This window comes from Pleurodeles waltl, chromosome 12 (assembly GCF_031143425.1).
Source record: "Pleurodeles waltl isolate 20211129_DDA chromosome 12, aPleWal1.hap1.20221129, whole genome shotgun sequence".
In the NCBI taxonomy this organism is placed as follows: Eukaryota; Metazoa; Chordata; class Amphibia; order Caudata; family Salamandridae; genus Pleurodeles; species Pleurodeles waltl.
This window is the reverse complement of record NC_090451.1, coordinates 44,369,682-44,384,533: the sequence shown is the minus strand read 5'-3', so window position 1 is coordinate 44,384,533 and position 14,852 is coordinate 44,369,682. Positions and strand designations below refer to the sequence as shown.

The 14,852-nt window shown below is 47.9% G+C and overlaps 1 protein-coding gene across 3 annotated transcripts in view; it reads left to right on the top strand.

Annotated features, from left to right (window-relative positions):
• EPS15L1 (epidermal growth factor receptor pathway substrate 15 like 1) overlaps window positions 1-14,852 on the top strand; it is a 317,440-nt gene that overhangs the window by 161,935 nt on the left and 140,653 nt on the right. The gene's annotated exons all lie outside the window — the stretch shown is intronic.

Here is a 14,852-nt window from a genome sequence, read left to right as displayed (position 1 = left end):
TTGGCATTGATGTTTTTTGAATAGGGCAAACTCTTTTAGTGTGTAAATCCTCTACACAAGTAATATATTTCTTAAACAGAAGTGAAATGTCCAGTTGAGTAATGGTCAGTCGTGTCTACTCTCTAAACCAAGATGTCAAGGGAAATGCAAATGTTTTCTAAGCAATACCTCTAAGGTTAAATTCTTCAGCTTTAGGCTATCGCAGATGTTGTGCTGCATCTGGAAAATTCTCCCACCGACAACTGTTGTACAGACAAGTAACTCTATAGTTCCACCTTGGAAGTAACTAAGTGTTCGATGGCATCTGTCGCTGTAGATACGCATGTTTTGCATAGCTCGCCATCTGGTGTTGGGTCGGAGTGTTACAAGTTGTTTTTCTTCGAAGAAGTCTTTCGAGTCACGGGACCGAGTGACTCCTCCTCTTGTCTCCATTGCGCATGGGCGTCGACTCCATCTTCGATTGTTTTTTTTCCGCCATCGGGTTCGGACGTGTTCCTGTCGCTCCGAGTTTCGGAACGGAAAAACAGCTAAATTTCGGAAGATTTTCGTCGGTATTGTTGCGTTCGGGATCGGCGTAGTTAGAATCAACACCGCATCGAAGAGCTCCGGAGCCCTTTGGGGTAGTTTTCGATCCCCCGTCGGGGCCTGCTCGGCCCGACCGCGTGTAGAAGAATGCGATGGAACGGACCCCGTTCCGTTTCTGTCCCAAATGCCACAACAAATACCCCTATACAGACCAACACTTGGTCTGTAACCTGTGCCTGTCACCTGAGCACAGTGAAGACACTTGCGAGGCCTGTCGTGCGTTCCGGTCCCGAAAAACACTCCGAGACCGTCGAGCCAGAAGACTTCAAATGGCGTCCACGCCGACAGCCCACCGAGAGTTTGAGATACAAGAAGAGGAAGAAACCTTTTCGATACACGAATCGGACTCCGAGGAATTCGACGATCCACGAACCGTGAGTAAGACGTCGAAAACCACTCATAAGAAGATTGTCAAGGCCCAGGGGACGCCACTGCTACCAGGCCATGGCTCCACCCATAAATTCGGTGACCGACCGTCGGCACCGAAAAAGGCCCAAACAGTGCCGAGACCGTCCGACTCCGGTCGAGACACCGGCACGCAGCCTTCTCGGGACAGAGAAAGTGCTGGAGACATACATCGACACCGAGATAGCAGTGTAGACACGGCTCGACGCCGAGACAGCGGCACCGACGAAGATCGACGCCGAGATGTTTCGACTCCGAAAAAGAAAAAAGTCACCTCGGAGCCGAAAAAAGATGCAGACAGGGTTTCGGTGCCAAAACAACCTGCAGGCTCTTATACAGAAGAGCAATCAATGACCTCCCAAATGCGAAAGCATAGGTTTGAGGAAGACCTGCAATCCACCGATGTAGACCATACGCAGAAACGTATTTTTATACAGCAGGGGACAGGAAAGATAAGCACCCTTCCCCCTATTAGGAGAAAGAGAAGACTGGAATTTCAAACTGACCAAACACCACAAACAAAAATGGTGAAAAAGGTTACTCCGCCACCCTCTCCTCCACCTATAATTCACGTCTCACCAGCACAAACTCCATCTCATTCCCCGGCTCACACCACCATGAGCCAAGGTGACCAGGATCAGGACGCATGGGACTTATACGACGCCCCTGTGTCGGATAACAGTCCGGAGGCATACCCTACAAAGCCATCACCACCAGAAGACAGTACTGCATATTCTCAGGTGGTGGCTAGAGCAGCACAATTCCACAATGTAAGCCTCCACTCAGAACAAGTCGAGGATGACTTTCTATTCAACACCCTCTCCGCCACCCACAGCTCCTACCAAAGCCTGCCTATGCTCCCTGGTATGCTTCGGCACGCAAAAGACATCTTTAAGGAGCTGGTCAAAAGTAGGGCAATCACACCAAGGGTGGAAAAAAAGTATAAAGCGCCTCCTACAGACCCTATTTTCATCACTACACAGCTGCCACCAGATTCTGTCGTTGTAGGAGCAGCTAGGAAAAGGGCCAACTCCCACACATCTGGGGATGCACCACCCCCAGATAAGGAAAGCCGCAAGTTCGATGCAGCTGGAAAGAGAGTCGCAGCACAAGCTGCAAACCAGTGGCGCATCGCTAACTCTCAGGCACTACTTGCGCGCTATGACAGAGCCCATTGGGATGAGATGCAACATCTCATTGAACATCTACCCAAAGACCTACAAAAGAGGGCAAAGCAAGTGGTTGAGGAAGGACAGAACATTTCAAACAACCAGATACGCTCCTCCATGGATGCAGCAGACACAGCTGCAAGAACAATAAATACATCTGAGACCATCAGAAGGCATGCATGGCTACGAACGTCTGGGTTTAAACCAGAGATTCAGCAGGCAGTTCTCAATATGCCATTCAACGAAAAAGAACTGTTCGGTCCAGAAGTGGACACGGCGATTGAGAAACTTAAAAAAGACACGGACACTGCTAAAGCCATGGGCGCACTCTACTCCCCGCAGAGCAGAGGAAATTACAGCACCTTCCGCAAAACACCCTTTAGAGGGGGGTTTCGGGGTCAGGCAACAACATCCAGTTACCAGGGACAGTACAGGGGAGGCTTTCGGGGCCAATATAGAGGAGGGCAATTCCCTAGGAATAGGGGAAAATTTCAAAGCCCCAAAACCCCTACAACTAAGCAGTGACTCACATGTCACTCACCCCCTCCACACAACACCAGTGGGGGGAAGAATAGGTCATTATTACAAAGCATGGGAGGAAATCACTACAGACACTTGGGTTCTAGCAATTATCCAAAATGGTTATTGCATAGAATTTCTACAATTCCCTCCAAACATACCACCGAGAGCACAAAATTTATCAAAACATCATTCCGAGCTCCTGGAGATAGAAGTTCAAGCACTATTGCAAAAGAATGCAATCGAGTTAGTACCAAACACACAAATAAACACAGGAGTTTATTCACTGTACTTCTTAATACCAAAGAAGGACAAAACGCTAAGACCAATCCTAGACCTAAGAATACTAAACACATACATCAAATCAGACCACTTTCACATGGTCACACTACAAGAAGTGTTACCATTGCTGAAACTACACGACTACATGACAACATTAGACCTCAAAGACGCGTATTTCCATATACCAATACATCCATCGCACAGGAAATACCTAAGGTTTGTATTCAAAGGAATACACTACCAATTCAAGGTACTGCCTTTCGGTTTAACAACCGCACCAAGAGTCTTTACCAAATGTCTAGCAGTAGTCGCTGCACACATCAGAAGGCAGCAAATACATGTATTCCCGTATCTAGACGACTGGCTAATCAAGACCCATTCGTTAATAACGTGCTCACACCACACAAATCAAATCATACAAACCCTCTACAAACTAGGGTTCACAGTCAACTTCGCAAAATCCAACATTCTGCCATGCAAGGTACAACAATACCTAGGAGCCATAATAAACACAACAATAGGAGTAGCCACTCCAAGTCCACAAAGAATTCAAAATTTCACCAACATCATACAACGCATGTATCCAACACAAAGAATACAAGCAAAGATGATATTACAACTCCTAGGCATGATGTCTTCATGCATAGCCATTGTCCCAAACGCAAGACTGCACATGAGGCCCTTACAACAGTGCCTAGCATCACAGTGGTCACAAGCACAGGGTCACCTTATAGATCTGGTGTTAATAGACCGCCAAACTTACCTCTCGCTTCTATGGTGGAACAATATAAATTTAAACAAAGGGCGGCCTTTCCAAGACCCAGTGCCACAATACGTAATAACAACAGATGCTTCATGACAGGGTGGGGAGCACACCTCGATCAACACAGCATTCAAGGACAATGGAACGTACATCAAACAAAACTGCATATAAATCACCTAGAACTGCTAGCAGTTTTTCAAGCACTAAAGGCTTTTCAACCAATAATAGTTCACAAATACATTCTCGTCAAAACAGACAACATGACAACAATGTATTATCTAAACAAACAAGGGGGAACGCACTCAACGCAATTGAGCCTGCTGGCACAAAAGATATGGCGTTGGGCAATTCACAACAAAATTCGCCTAATAGCACAATTTATCCCAGGGATTCAGAATCAACTCGCAGACAATCTCTCTCGAGATCACCAACAGGTCCACGAATGGGAAATTCACCCCCAAATTCTGAACACTTACTTCACGCTCTGGGGAACACCTCAAATAGACTTGTTTGCGACAAAAGAGAATGCAAAATGCCAAAACTTCGCATCCAGATACCCACACAGGCAGTCCCACGGCAATGCCCTATGGATGAACTGGTCAGGGATATTTGCCTACGCTTTTCCTCCTCTCCCTCTCCTTCCTTATCTGGTAAACAAACTCAGTCAAAACAAACTCAAACTCATATTAATAGCACCAACTTGGGCAAGGCAACCCTGGTACACAACGCTGCTAGACCTATCAGTAGTACCCCACATCAAACTGCCCAACAGGCCGGATCTGTTAACACAACACAACCAAAAGATCAGACACCCAGATCCAGCATCGCTGAATCTAGCAATGTGGCTCCTGAAATCCTAGAATTCGGACACTTACAACTTACCCAAGAATGTATGGAAGTCATAAAGCAAGCCAGAAGGCCATCCACCAGGCACTGCTATGCAAGTAAATGGAAGAGGTTTGTTTGCTACTGCCATATTAATCAAATCCAACCATTACACACAACTCCAGAACATGTAGTGGGTTACTTGCTTCACTTACAAAAATCTAACCTAGCTTTCTCTTCCATTAAAATACACCTTGCAGCAATATCTGCATACCTGCAGACTACCTATTCAACTTCCCTATATAGGATACCAGTCATTAAAGCATTCATGGAGGGCCTTAAAAGAATTATTCCACCAAGAACACCACCTGTTCCTTCATGGAACCTAAATGTTGTCTTAACTAGACTTATGGGTCCACCTTTTGAACCCATGCACTCCTGCGAAATACAGTTCCTAACATGGAAGGTTGCATTTCTCATCGCCATTACCTCTCTAAGAAGAGTAAGCGAGATTCAGGCGTTTACAATACAAGAACCTTTTATACAACTACACAAAAATACGGTCGTCCTAATGACTAATCCTAAATTTCTACCAAAAGTTATTTCACCGTTCCATCTAAATCAAACAGTGGAACTTCCAGTGTTCTTCCCACAGCCAGATTCCGTAGCTGAGAGGGCACTACATACTTTAGATGTCAAAAGAGCATTAATGTATTACATTGACAGAACAAAGAGCATCAGACACACTAAACAGCTATTTATTGCATTCCAAAAACCTCATGCAGGAAACCCAATATCAAAACAAGGTATAGCCAGATGGATAGTTAAATGCATCCAAATCTGCTACCTTAAAGCTAAACGACAACTGCCTATTACACCAAGGGCACACTCAACCAGAAAGAAAGGTGCTACCATGGCCTTTCTAGGAAACATCCCAATGCAAGAAATATGTAAGGCAGCCACATGGTCTACGCCTCACACATTCACCAAGCACTACTGTGTAGACGTGTTATCCGCACAACAAGCCACAGTAGGTCAAGCCGTATTAAGAACATTGTTTCAGACTACTCCCACTCCTACAGGCTGAGCCACCGCTTTGGGGAGATAACTGCTTACTAGTCTATGCAAAACATGCGTATCTACAGCGACAGATGCCATCGAACTGAAAATGTCACTTACCCAGTGTACATCTGTTCGTGGCATCAGTCGCTGTAGATTCGCATGTGCCCACCCGCCTCCCCGGGAGCCTGTAGCAGTTCGGAAGGTACCTTCAACTATTTGTATATATATTATTTTAACCTTAAATAGGTACATACTTAGTCACTCCATTGCATGGCCACTATTACTACAATACAACTCCTACCTCACCCTCTGCGGGGAAAAACAATCGAAGATGGAGTCGACGCACATGCGCAATGGAGACAAGAGGAGGAGTCACTTGGTCCCGTGACTCGAAAGACTTCTTCGAAGAAAAACAACTTGTAACACTCCGACCCAACACCAGATGGCGAGCTATGCAAAACATGCGAATCTACAGCGACTGATGCCACGAACAGATGTACACTGGGTAAGTGACATTTTCAACTCTGTCTAACTATAGAATTCCCCATACTCGCGCCTCCCCCCGCTCTGTGGCTCACGCTCTGTGACTTTCAGGGCAGTACGAGTTCGCGGTGGAGCCGTACAGCACCACCTTTTTGTGCTCAGGAGTTATTGCTACTAGAATTTTCTGGATCAAGGCGGATGCCTGGATATTCTAAAGGTGAGGAGTCTGCGGTTAGAGAGAGTGTCTACCCGAAAGAACTTTACTGAGTGTAAATCTTGTTCGATTTGGTAATTGCTCCCACTAACGGGGTAAGGTTTTTCAACATTCTTCTGAGGAGGTCTAAAATGAGTCCAACAGGTGACCCCGAGATAGGTTTACCTGCACTCTCGCTGCTTGGCAGTGCCAGATATGTATTTATTTATTTATTTAATAGACTATAACACTTAGCTTTGCAGCCACTTCACAGCGCTTTTGCATCATAGAGATGGCACTACCACTGATGTAAAAGTTTTCTAGAGTGAGAAAACTGAATGTTGGGACCAGCGTGTCATTTTTTAAAATTCTTTTTATTTTATTTAACAAAGAGGGTACAACATCATGGCAGAACAATTAATTGCATACAGTAAATTCCATGACCAAATCGATCAGGCTAGCGACTCCACCTCAAACCCATCTGTCACAGTGGCGCTTGTTCGGCCAAAACACTATAATTTGTCCCCAAAAAGCCTGCTTTCTTCCTCTCCGCCCACATGACGTGTCCACCAAGTCCGTGCCTCTGTAGGCCATCCATGCCCCCAGATCTTTTCCCACTTTCTAGTGCAGCCCCTCCCTTTGTAGATCACCCATTCTGCCCTCTGGCACCAGTCTAGATCCCCTTCCCATTCAGTCCGTTCTGGACCTCCTGTCTGCCCCTGCCTGGGCAATATTTTGCTTTGTGATTTCCGGTGACCAGCATGTCTAGGTCTTCATAATGGATGGCAATCTCACAGGTATTGTAATGGAACCCAGGCATATCAAACATTTCCTGCCGAATAACCACATTCATGCACCCCTTTTTTGGTGATGAAATGTAACGCTAAGATCGTAATTGAATGTAGCAATTTCGCATTCTTTCTGATTTGGAAGACCCAGTCGATGCTTGTCCCTCTTGATAGGCAGGTTTCTTCAGGGCCTAGATGAAAATGGAAAGCCTGTTTGCAAAATACATAAATATATTTTTGTTCGTGCAAAACACATTTTTTTATGTGTTGCCTGCAAAAAAATATGCTACTCAGCTTGGCAGATCCAGGTAGTTAGTAACCAGTTTGTTAAATCCTACCTTTGATCTCCCTAAATGGGCAGCATTCATTTCTTTCGATATTCTAAGTGTGGGGATATGTATTATTTATACGCCTGTATGTAAATTAGCGTAAATTCTGGTGGCAGCATCGGAGATTAATTTTAACGGATTCTCTCTCCACAGAAAGATTTATTACCCTGTGTTATTGTATGTAGGGTGTTTTTTGTTTTCGAAATTGTACATAATTAAACAGAGGTTTTGAGTATGGGTTTTAAATTTTAAAGTTTTATTGAGCTACAGGGCGAAGGGTGTTTTCAGCAGAATCAAGCTCAGCATTTTACATTTTTGGCCGTGTTCAGTGCCAGTAGTCTTTGTGGAGACAACTGGAGGCCCCACTTTTTAAGCGCTCCAGTTGCTCAAGCAGCCTCCCTACTTAATGAGGGTCAAGGTGCGGACATGTCGTCACTCAGGCTTGTGGTAATTGTGTACTTTCATCGCACCAGCCTGCTTTCACACGTGCTTTAATGGTTTTAATTCTTGTTTCCTGCTGTATCTGAAAACGCTTTTTAAAGTTTTAGTGGACTAAAGGGCGGAGGGTGTTTTCAGCAGAATCAAGCTCAGCATTTTACCTTCTGGCCGTATTCAGTGCCAGTAGCCATTGTTAAGACAACTGGAGGCACCATTTTTGTTAGCGCTCCAGTTGTTCAAGCCGGCCTCCCTACTTATGGAGGGCTAGTGAGCGGACACACCAAAGGCAAGCCCGTGTGCGTCCGTCCATATGGGGCCGGGGCCAGAACCCCTGCTCATCCACCTAAAAAGAGGATTAGTTACTCGATTGAAGAACTCCGTCCATTAAAGAGGCGAATAGGTAACAATTGGTACCACGCCTTGACCCAGTTAATTTTTCCTCTAAATGTAGGTCATGTAAGCAGATGATAAGGCAGTTAGAAATAAAGAGGCCAAGCAATCCGTTAAACGCTGTAACTACAAACGAGGGTAATTGGTGCATGTATTTGGTTAATGTTAGGTCTCTCACCAAACACAAATTTGAGGTGTTTACCTTCCTTGAAGACTTACAGCCAGAGGGCTTATTTCTCACTGAGACACGGCTTAAAGAACACAATATGCCACATGAAGTGGTGGCGCCTCCACGCGGCTACTCTATCGCCAGGCGCGAACACCAAAGCACAGTAAGAGGTAGGGTTGCGATAATCTTTAAAGAACATCTTAAAGGGAATTTCACCCCTAGTAACATTCTCTTTCCTACTTTTACCGGGCTTCTGGTTATTCGCCTTCTGCAGCCAGCCACCAAGTTTATTAATGCTTTGCCGGACATTGTAGCCGAAGAAAGCCTTCTATCAATCAATCAATCAATCAGAGGATTTATAGAGCACACTACTCACCCGTAAGGGTCTCAAGGCGCTGGGGGGGGGGGGGGGGTAGCTACTGGGCGAAGAGCCATGTCTTGAGGCTTTTCCTGAATGACAGGAGGTCTTGGGTCTGGCGAAGGTTGGGTGGAAGGGAGTTCCAGGTCGTGGCAGCTAGGTGAGAGAAGGATCTTCCTCCAGCGGTGGTGCAGTGGATGCGGGGGACGTAGGCGAGGGCGAGGCTGGCGGAGCGGAGGTTGCGGGTGGGGGTGTGGAAGTTGAGTGTCGTTGAGGTAGGCAGGACCTGTGTCGTGGAGGGCTTTGTGTGCGTGGATGAGGACTTTGAAGGTGATCCTCTTTGATACTGGTAGCCAGTGTAGGTTTCTGAGGTGGGGTGAGATGTGGTTGCGGCGTGGGACGTCTAGAATGAGGCAAGCAGATGCGTTCTGGATTCTTTGCAGCTTTGTTAGGAGTTTGTTTGTTATTCCTGCATATAGGGCGTTTCCGTAGTCCAATCGGCTGCTGACCAGGGCGTGGGTGACAGTTTTCCTGGTTTCGACGGGAATCCACTTGAAGATTTTGCAGAGCAAGCGGAGAGTGTTGTAGCAGCAAGAGGAGATGGCATTGACCTGCTGAGTCATGCTGAGTGTGGAATCCAAGATGATACCCAGGTTGCGTGTGTGGGTGGTGGGTGAGGGTGCGGATCCTTCAGGAGGTGGGCCACCAGGAGTCGTTCCAAGCTGAGGGGTTGGTGCCAAAGATGAGTATTTATGTCTTATCTGTGTTTAACTTGAGGTGGCTTGATTCCATCCAGCTGGCGATGGCGTGAGGTTGTTCTTTGCAGTTGTAGGGTCTTTCGTGAGGGAGAGGATGAGCTGAGTGTCGTCTGCGTAAGAGACTATGTTGATGTGGTGGGTTCGTACGATGTTGGCGAGGGGGGCCATGTAAACATTGAAGAGTGTGGGGCTGAGCGACGATCCTTGGGGAATGCCATAGGTGATTCAGGAGGCTTCTGACAGGAACGGTGGGAGGCGGACTCTCTGGGTTCTGCCCGTGAGGAATGACGAGATCCAATCCAGTGCCTTGTTGTGGATTCCAGCGTTGTGGAGGCGTGTGCGGAGGGTGTGATGACATACTGTGTCGAAAGCTGCGGAGCGGTCCAGGAGGATGAGTGCTGCTGTTTCTCCTTCGTCAAGCATGGTCCTGCTGTCGTCTGGCAGCAATGAGTGCGGTTTTGGTGCTGTGGTTTTTGCTGAATCCGGCTTGGGAGGTATCGAGTACCTTGCTGTCTTCCAAGAACCGGGATATTTGACTGTTCACAATTCTTTCGATGACCTTGGCTGGGAAGGGGAGGAGGGAGATCGGCCGGTAGTTCTTGAGGTTGTCAGGGTCTGCTTTTGGTTTCTTCAGCAGGGCGTTGATTTCTGCGTGCTTCCAACTCTCTGGGAAGGTGGCTGACTCGAAGGAGCTGTTGATGGTGTTGCAGAGATGGGGAGCGATGATGATGTTAGTTTTGTTGAAGATGTGGTGTGGGCAGGGGTCCGATGGTGATCCGGAGTGGATGGAGGCCATGGTGTTGGTGGTGTCTTCTATGTTGACGGGGCTCCAGGTGTGGAGGGAGTGGTTGTTGCTTGGAGCGTTGGGTTAGTGGGTGTTTGTAGTTAGCTGGTGGGTCTGGGGGTTGAAACTGTTGTGGATTTCTTCTATCTTTCGACGGAAGTGGGTTGCAAGTGAGTTGCAGAACTCCTGTGATGGCGGGGTTCGTTGGAGCAGGTCATGGGGGTGGAGAGCTCTTTGATGAAGCCGAAGAGCTCTTTGCTGTTGTGAGCGTTGGTGTCAATGCGGTTTTTGAAGTGGGTCCTTTTGGTGTTGAGGATCAGTTGGTGATGTTTACGTAGGGCATCCTTGAAGGCGATGTGGTTGGAGTTGACAGGTTTTTTCCATTCTGCGACATAGCCGTTTGGGTTTCTGTAGGTCTGGGGTGAACCAGCTGGCCTTGATTCTGTGGGGGGAGTTTTTTTTTTTTTTTTTTAGCAGTGTGAGGGTGTTGGCGCAGTCTTCTATCCAACGATGCAGGTTGGTTGCGGCTGTGTTGGGGTCCGGGGTCCCCAGGGGTGGAGCCCGGGCGAGGGTGGAGATCAGCTTATCTGTTGATATTTTGCTCCAGTTGCGTCGGGGGGGTTGTGTGCGGTGGTGGTGAGCGACTGGTTTCTGGTAGGAGAAGTGGATGCATTGGTGGTCTGTCCAGCTGAGTTCGGTGGTGTGGCTGAAGGAGACGTGATTGCTGGCTGAGAAGGTGGGATCGAGTGTGTGGCCTGCGGAGTGGGTGGGTGAAGTGACGAGTTGCTTGAGGCCGAGGTTGGCGAGGTTGTCGATTAGGTTGGTGGTGTTGATATTGTTGTCATTTTCTAGGTGGAAGTTCAGGTCGCCGAGGAGGATGTAGTCTGTTGAGGCGAGGGGTTGGGAGCTGATGGTGTCGGCGATGTCGTCGCAGAACTGTGGTCTAAGGCCAGGGGGTCTGTAGACCAGTGTTCCTCTGAGTGTGCTGTTGGCGTTGATGTGGATTTTGAAGTGGAGATGTTTGGCGGATTTTATGGTGTTGTCGGAGTTGGTGGAGACTCTTATGGTGTCTTTGTGGACTATGGCGATTCCTCCTCCTGGTTTGTTGCTGCGGTCTCGTCTGGTGATCTTGTAGTTTTCTGGTATGGTTATGGCTATGCCTGGTTCCGAGGCTGAGTTCATCCAGGTTTCGGTGAGGAATGTGAAGTCGGGCGAGTATGTGGTCAGTAGGTCCCAGAGTTCAATTGCATGTTTGTTGACGGAGCGGGTGTTCAGCATGATGCATCTTAGGTTGCTGTCCGTTGTTTTGATATGGTGTTCGGAGGTTAGGTTGCATGTGAAGTTGCAGGCTTTGCAGGAGAAGGGTCCTCTGGTGCGCGTCAGTGTGGACTAGAAAGAGCTGATAGAGGAGCGTCCTGGATTGAGGGTGTGGAGTTCGTCAGCAGTGTAGTGGTGATTGGTGGCGCGGGGGCGATTTGGCCAGGGAGTCTGGCGTGGGGCGCGTTCTTGGCGTGGACGGGCTTTCCTGTGGCGCTCCAGCGGTTCGTCCGCGCTGCGGCTGGCATAAGAGGGGAGGTGGGAGGGAGTGGCAGCTGGGAGGAGGGGGTGTCTGGACCAATGGAGGGCAAGGGGGGCGGGGCCGCCGGGCTCCGAGGCGGGAAACTACGGGGGAATCAGGAAAACAGAAGAAGACTCGAGGAGGAGGGAGGGGGGCGGGGATGCAGCGGCTACGGAGGGCAAAAATGCACGGGGAATAGAAAAAAAAGGGTGCCAATCAAGAGGAAGGCAGTTGGCAGCAGCGGAGGTGAGGAAGAAGCGACCTACCTGCTAGTAGCAGGGTCGGAGGTCGCTGCCTTCACCTCACTGCGGCTGGCATAAGGGGGGAGGTGGGAGGGAGTGGCAGCTGGGAGGAGGGGGTGTCTGGACCAATGGAGGGCAGGGGGGGTGGGGCCGCCGGGCTCCGAGGTGGGAAACTACGGGGGAATAAGGAAAACGGAAGGAGACTCGAGGAGGAGGGAGGGGGGCGGGGCCGTGGGGACGCAGCGGCTACGGAGGGCAAAAATGCACGGGGAATAGAAAAAAAAGGGTGCCAAACAAGGGCAAGGCAGTTGGCAGCAGCGGAGGTAGCGATCTACCTGCTAGTAGCAGGGTCAGAGGTCGCTGCCTTCACCGCGCTGCGGCCGGCATAAGAGGGGAGGTGGGAGGGAGTGGCAGCTGGGAGGAGGGGGTGTCTGGACCAATGAAGGGCAGGGGGGGCGGGGCCGCCGGGCTCCAAGGTGGGAAACTATGGGGGAATCAGGAAAATGGAAGGAGACTCGAGGAGGAGGGAAGGTGGCGGGGCCGCGGGGACGCAGCAGCTACGGAGGGCAAAAATGCACGGGGAATAGAAAAAAGAAAAAAAGGGTGCCAATTCAAGAGGAAGGCAGCTGGCAGCAGCGGAGGTGAGGAGGAAGCGACCTACATGCTAGTAGCAGTCAGCTTCACCCACTTGGCAATTTGAACGTATATTTTGATGATGACAACTGTGACTATGCAATCATTTTTCTGTGCGATGTTACTGCAGTAGAGCTCTCTCAGTTGGTAACATCCCCCATGCATAAAAAGGGACACCTCCTCGATCCAATTTTTACTAATGTTTCTTCTCTGAGATCTGATGATCCTTTCCAGTTTGCTGGTCGGATCATTACATTGTCCCATTCCTTCTTCCAAAAATAGGAAAGGCTTCTCCTGTCCAAGGTTTAATCGGTGCTGATCTAACATGCATGGAGAAACCTCCAAAATAAATATCACGTTTAATGAATGGATTAAAAAAAAACTCACAGGATAAAGTAATACCTTTGAGATTGCACAAAACCAGCCACCTGAAGGGACAGGGTGCGTGGTTCTCGGCAGAGCTAGAAGAATTAAAAAAGTGTGCAAAAGATTGAAAAGGAAGTGGAGAATAAACTGTGACGCTAGGAGTAAAGTATTGTGCAAAAAAGCAATAAAACTTTTGGTATGCTATAAGAATAGCTCGGATTAATGACTTTAGTTCAAGGATTGAAAATTCCTCCAGTTTATCTAATGAGGTTCACAATACAGTTAACTTTTATGAAAACTGCCAACATGGGGTCTGGCCCATCTCCATTCGAGTCCCGCTCAATATGCTTGCTGACTACTATCTTGGTAAGGTTAGCACCATTTATGAGGACTTGGCGGGAGAGCCTGGCCTTATGGGCAGATTCAGTGATGCCAGACAAGCGGACTTGACAAAAGAGGAATAAGCCTCACTTCCTCCATTAGGGAGGGAAGACATCATTGACTTAGCTAAATCTGTGAAAAGCAGCTCCCCCACTGGACCCACCACCTCCTGAAGTTCTATTGAAAGGAGGAGAAATAATCTTTTCAGTGCTGACTGACATTTACAACTGGTCACTGTAAAGTGGAGCTGTTCTGAGGCCTGGAAACATGCCATTATCAGACCCCTGCTAAAGACACCCTCCATGGACCCCGGTTTGCAAAAAGCTAAAGGCCAATATCACTGCTTCCTTAATAAAAATCCCTCTGGCTTATTGGAAGCCCACTATTTACTGCACCCTACTCTCGGACTTTCGGCCTGGGTGCAGCACGGAAATAACTCTCCTAGCGGTCACAGAAGCGTTAAATGTGGTGTCCCACCAAGGGGGATCAGCTGCAGACATTTTGCTAGACTTGAGTGCAGCATTTGATACGATCTCCCATCCAATTGTGCTTAAAAGTCTGGTAAACGCTGGGGTGATTGATCTAGCACAACAATGGGTTACCTCCTTCCTATGCAACAGAAGTTTTCAAGTCAGTGAAGGACCTTTTTTTCAGCCTCCCATTACGTAAAATGTGTGGTTCCACAGGAATCTTCACTAAGTCCCACACTTATTAATCTCTGTCCACCCACTTGCAGACATCATATGCTCTCATGGTTTCTCAATGGGGTCATATGCATACCACACACAGATTATTGTTTCCCTCACTCCCAATTTCCGGCCGGTTCACAGCGACTTAATTCCTGTCTAACTGAATTTGCAGACTGGATGGCGGCCAGTTGCCTAAAACGTAATGGCGCAAGACAGAGGTACTGATAGTTGGTAATAATCCCTCCTTATGGGGCGACCTCAGTTGGTCTAAGTCCCCAGTAGACCGCCCATCTTTCAAGTTAGAAGTAGAAGACTGGCTCAGTTTGATGTACATCTGTGGTGTGGCACCCTACACTGAGTCCAGGCAACCCTTTGTGATAGTGAATAGGTGTTCAGATAGCAGAAATTCTCTAGGTGTAGCTGAGGCGAGCAGAGAAAGCTTATCCAGGAGGAATGTAAAGCACTTGCAATACCACAGTAGTTAGACCATAACTTAGTCACAAGAAAGAACCACACAAGTGTTGCAAAAACAAAGGATACTTTTTATTACAGCACTACTACTAAACTGACGTTGTTATATCTCCCTTTGGAGATATTACATACAATTATACACATAAAATACCAATCAGAAATAGCTTATACATATATAGGGAGCTAGGGGAGGGCCAGAATATACTAAAAAA